This window comes from Opisthorchis viverrini, assembly GCF_000715545.1.
Source record: "Opisthorchis viverrini unplaced genomic scaffold opera_v5_282, whole genome shotgun sequence".
In the NCBI taxonomy this organism is placed as follows: Eukaryota; Metazoa; Platyhelminthes; class Trematoda; order Opisthorchiida; family Opisthorchiidae; genus Opisthorchis; species Opisthorchis viverrini.
This window is the reverse complement of record NW_008751932.1, coordinates 219,746-225,626: the sequence shown is the minus strand read 5'-3', so window position 1 is coordinate 225,626 and position 5,881 is coordinate 219,746.

The following is a 5,881-nucleotide window of genomic DNA, read 5'->3' as shown; positions in this document are numbered from 1 at the left end:
GCATGATTTAAACCACATATGAACTACAACTTCACATCTGTTTCTTGCATCCGAAAAAGTCAAACTGTAACTATTTTGAAACCGGCGATTAAAAAGCTCAGCTATTGAATAAAACAGCCCTTATGATGAAGACCCCAGACGGAGATCAGAACCTCAATTAATCTGTACAAAAGCTTCACAGGATGTTGCCAGATTACCGCTTTAAGACTATCAGTGCGGAATGAAATTATGATGAAACATTAGGATATGCACTCTGGTGAACTTTGTTCGACTACTATACCCCAGGTGCTGTTGGAACACCTGTGGTTGGATTTACAATTTACGACCGTACAAAATCCATGGAACTAGCGGAATGACAGTTCCAGTTGTTTTTCCCAAATGGTCACTTACTCTGTGCTACTGTATCAAATGACTCAAAAAAGTCTCCACGTTCCCAAGCATCATCGCCGTTAGTATGAAGCCTCCGTGTTTGTTCTGTAGCTCCGCCTGTCACCCGCGTTATGAATTCCACGCCGAAGATGCGACCTGCAAAAATTGTGAAAGAAAAGTGCGTTTTGGAAATGTATAAAGATCTGTCACTAGTTTCAGCAACAGCTCATCTGTTTCAGTTGCACCACAGTGCGGCTCCCGAGAGTCCCAGAGAAGCAGTCACTGATGTGATAGCCAACGTCGTGGCGATTTGAGCTCTTCACGATAGTGGTGTAATGGTTCCTAATACTCATAAGGCATGCGGGTGGTCTGTGGTCGATTAGAACCTCCCCCGAGCCTAGTGAAATATGAGGCTTTTACGAAACCTGTAAAAAAGCTTTATAGTAATACTAATAATAATAATGTGCTTCTACTTTGAATTATCCCGTCTCTGTCTCCACCTTTGCTCGTTTTAACTCTGTTTAAAACTGTGTACTGACACCTGAATATCCATGAAAGTTACAAAAGACGCGTGAAATGTTCAGTTTTTTAAATATATGCATTTGGGGCGCTAAATTTCCTAACTATCTGCTTGAAACTGCTTAATTGGTGTTTGCTAATAAAGAACTTTGCGATGAAGAACTTCCATCATTTCATTTGACACCGTAACCAGGATGCAGGTGAAGAACCCGTGGCCACAGTCTTTTGATAATGGGGATGGGCGGACCTTCCTGGAGAACTTTGAGGATTTTGCGGGGGTGGCTGAACCGGAGACCAACCGGGGCAAGTTGGCGGCAGTGAAGACCCGCCCAGAGACCGGACAAAGATGGCCCTGAACGTGACCAGATGTGGCGCTCGGAGAATCGACTGCGTCTCCGCAAAGGAAGCCTCCGCAGCAGGATTCGACTTACCGGTCGACCGCCAGGAGGCTTTGGGATGGTTTAAGTAGGCCAGGATGGGTCCGGGTGCGACCCGTTGTGTGTTTTGTTAGTCTACGGAAGTGTTTGGATCGCACCTTGCCCAAACCAGACGCAGTGTCTTGCAAGTAGTTGCCGTCTGAACAATTCGTTGAAGGTGTGCAGCCTGAGTTTGGTAGTCAGATGCAGTTAGTAAGACAGGCCGACCAGGTGAGCGTGGAGGGGCTAGGACATCTTGCACTGTAATTGGCCGACCCCAGTGGCCATCTTGCTATCGCAGGAGTAGAGGGATAATTCACCAGTGGGGGGATCTGCGGACCAATTTGGACCAAATGATCGAAATTGTGCAGCCATAAAGACAGTTGAGGAGATATGCTTAAATCACCATGCCCGACTGCCTGTAATTAATAACCCTTTGGAGTACTCCTATTTTTCGGGTGATTGCCATTTGTGCTACGACACAGGCTACGATACAGGTCGTTATCAAGACAGACGAGGAAAAGGAACTGTGCCCAACTGATATAGGAGCCAGGTTGTCACTGAGGCAGGGAGGAAACAAGGCTGAATGCAAAGCATTAGCATTTGTTGTGAGAGCACCGGGTGGATACCGACTAAAAATTGATGGATTGTCAATGGACATGATGCGCCTAGGTGAAAGGTCAGTGAGTATGAGTTCATGATCAGCGCAGATATAAAACAGAATTTTTAGAGTGGATTTCTCAGGAGCGCGGAATCCATGGTGGATCTAAAGCGAGGCGAACCGGAGTCATAGTGAGGCTCAGTCCAGCATGAAGGCTACTCAATAACTGCCGCGAGCAAACCGCATGTCCGAAAACTTCCGTCTTGTAATGTGCCATCAGTACAGTCTGTGGCAAGGGAGTATTTCAAACTGCTAACAGAAGGCCAAGATCCGTTTGATATTTGCAAGTGGAGTGAACACAAATGCCTCCTCTTGTCCGAGCGCTTTAGACCGCACGGCCCTGACCGCAACCACTCTATCAACGGGAGGAGGTCAATGAACAAGTTTAGTAGATTTGGAATTTTTGTGGGATTTCGTCCTGTAAGTGAAGCTAATCTATGCTGAAAAGCCGAGAAGAACTGTACAGCTGTTTCATCCTTACTGGGAATCATCAGCAGTGCACATCTCACGAAATTCCGAAGAGTCTCGAACCAGTGACCTCCCGGCTAGTAGTTTGAACACTTAGCCGTTCGGCCACGAGTGGCTGATCAGCAGTGTGATTAACTCGCACTTAGACACGCCCAAACTTTTAGCCGGGAGGTCGCGGGTTCGAGACTCTTCGCAGTTTCGTGAGATGCGCACTGCTGATGATTCCCAATAAGGATGAAACAGCTGTGCAGTGCTTCTCGGCTTTTCAGCATATATTGGCTTCACTTACAGGACGAAATCTCACAAGAGTTTTATCGGAAGTTGAAAAAGGGCATAATCGAGAAAGCCGACGGTGCATACAACTCACAGACGTACTTGTGAGAAAGGCGAACAGAAAATACTGATATTTTGTCCATTTCTGGTGTTTGAATGAGCTGACCGTAAATTGGTTAGTTAGTAGCTAAGCCAGCCCGATATGACGATGAAGCTGGGGCATAATACAAGACTCCATAGTGTTCTCTGTAGACCCAAGATACTGCCATTGGGTCAATTACGTATCTTAAGGAAAACGCGGCTGGCTTGTTTATCCCGCAGTGTCTCATGTAAGTAACTAGTAAAGCTTTGTTTTTCCTTATGTCCCATTGGCGGATTTCTGACTGAAAACGGTTCCGAAACTTAATAATAATAATAATGTTTATTACTGATTTGTGAGTGGCACACAGTCTGGCATGATCATACGTTTTCAGCCAGAATGAAGAATGACTGGGGATTGGCGGGTAGTATGCCTTGCGCGAAAAGAGGACAATGTCACTAACAGTGGGAAATATCCGATGAACTAGTGATAATAGGTTCCTTTCCCAACTTGTAGGGAATAGTGGGTATGAGGTCCGACTAGTTCACAGACATAGCCGACTGGCATGAACAAAAACTGGAAACCATTGCTGGCCATGAGTGACCTTGGGCGGTTGGATAAATGGCCGGAGACACAATGAGCAAAGTGGAGGTGGACATGGAATAATTCGTGTGTAATTTGTGGAATAATTACGTGACGCTAGCTCATCTCACATGTCTCCTGTGGATTTCATGAAGAATATTTAGCACGATCATGCTCTAGTTTGTGTGGTGTCTACAAGTTGTAAGATAAGCCCACTAATATTTCCCTTTTTCAGAAGACGCAAAATCTTATTATGTAGCTTTTCGTTCATCCGGCCGCGCAGTTATTTTGGGTCGATCATCGCCTCAACCTCGTAAGTTTTCTGGATAATCGTCCTATGTAACCCCTTTTACTGAAGCTGATCCCTGTTTAATTTGGTCAAGGGAGCTTTGCATTTCCGGAAGGTCAGCTGGGCAGAAGCTCCGAATCTCAGTCTGTTTTCGGATTTCTGGCCCAGTAGCAGATGAAATCAAACGTCAGCACGTAGTGATCAGTGTGTCACAGAGGAGCTTTATTTAGCACTTTTTCAACGAAGTGTCATCCATTGATGATAATAGAATCCAGCAGGTATAGCAGGTGGCCTTCGCGTTATCTGGTGGGTGTGCGGACGTGTCCAAAGGTCCTGTTGAACGACTTGGGTCAGCACCGATGCAAGGGGTTCACTGGACCCAATGCACTGGGGCATCATCCAAGAGTTCTTTGTAGCGTTAAAAAATTACTATCAAGAGATATATGGAGTGGTAGCTAGAGAAGGTTGGCTCAAGGGTTAGCATAAAGAACTGGTTTTCTTCCGGTGGACTCCAGGATGAACGTTAGATTATGTCAAGAAGTACAGAATCGGTCCCACGCAGCCGGATTCGAATTCATAGTGGGCCACTGAAAGGTGCAGGGGTGGTGTCTGAAAGAATAATCGGGATGGGTAGAATGACGTACGTATAAATACTTCAATGACTCGGAATAAATACCTGCTGACTGTTGCAGACGACTATTTCTGTTTCCGGTTCATCTACCATAGCCCAGATATAAGTTCTTCTACTATGCTATCACGTTTTGTGCCGCTCCTTAATTATTTGTCCTGCTCCATTTTGTGCATTTAAATTGCTGTTCATCATTTACTTCCGATGATATTATGCAATTCCTTTGTTAAAAACGCTTTACCACATGGAGGCTACCCCATCTAACCCAAGCTGTAGCTTACAGGCAGAACGACCAAAGGGAACTTTTTAAAGCTATCATGCTTTCATAATGACCGCACGGCCTTCATATCAGTTATTTAAAAAAACATTTTATAGGTCACGCTCCATTTGAGTCGTTCCCTGTTGTGCATTGTCATCTATTAGACTCCTCGCCACTCAAAAATTCGCATTGGATTGCTTTTCCGGCACCGGTTATGATCCGGCGAAATGCAAAATCCATGAAGGATGACTCCATAGTCGGGGAGTTAGAGGTTTTGGAATGTAACGCTGGATACGCATGTGTCGACACTACACCAGCACGAAAATAGGGTCCCTTTTCGTCACCTTTCGCCTTTCACCGATTTTAACGCACTGCAGCATCCAAACAACGGCCACCTCAGCCCAATGCAGATTCATCTATGGAATCCTTGTGCTGTCTTCTGCCCCTGAACCGCAATTTCGAGGAAAAGAGATGGGTGTCTTAACTTTTTATTCTCTTGGTATCGTTCTTTCCTGTGAAACATCAAGGGCACAAGGCCACTCAAGAGGCTTACACCGAATTCACATCCGGAAGAGCTTGAATGGTGAAGGCTATACTCGGTTCAGGTCCGAGACCGGCCATGTAAGCCATCTTAATATTCATCATGCCCGCGTTGCTCCTACCGATCGCTCTAAGGGTGTATTAGAATTTTTCGCCACCTGTGGCGTGCCACTTCCCTCAAGTTTACCCATGATAGGTATGACCTCATCAGAGAGTTCAGCCGTCATCGCTGAATCTCCATTCCGAGACACACGCTAATTTTATCATCGAAAGCGGCAGCTATGAATTTCGCCGGTGCTTTACGTGACCTCATCAGTTCAGCCGTCATCGCTGAATCTCCATTCCGAGACACACGCTAATTTTATCATCGAAAGCGGCAGCTATGAATTTCGCCCGCCGGTTACGGGGTGCCTACCGGCCTACCTCGGCAAAATCCACTCGTTTTTCCCTCCGTCGCTTCCGTTGTACCATAATAATAGTAATAATAATACTAATGATGTTTATTCCCAACTTGTGGGTGGCATACCGTCTGGCGATGTTTGATGTCACTAACTCCAACCGCATTAGAAATATTTTTTTTGCCTCCAACGTAGCTAGCCTATGAGGAATAGGTGACGAACATCGCTACAGTCAGGAGAAATGAATGCCAGCTCTCTACCGTCCCACTCTGCACTTTCCCCTCACCTCATTGCTCCAGCTGCTCTCATCATCCCGAATACAAGGCGACCATTCACCGTGTCCATAACAAAGAAAAAGGTCAAGACGCCAATAGTTAACAACCCATCACTTTCACTATTC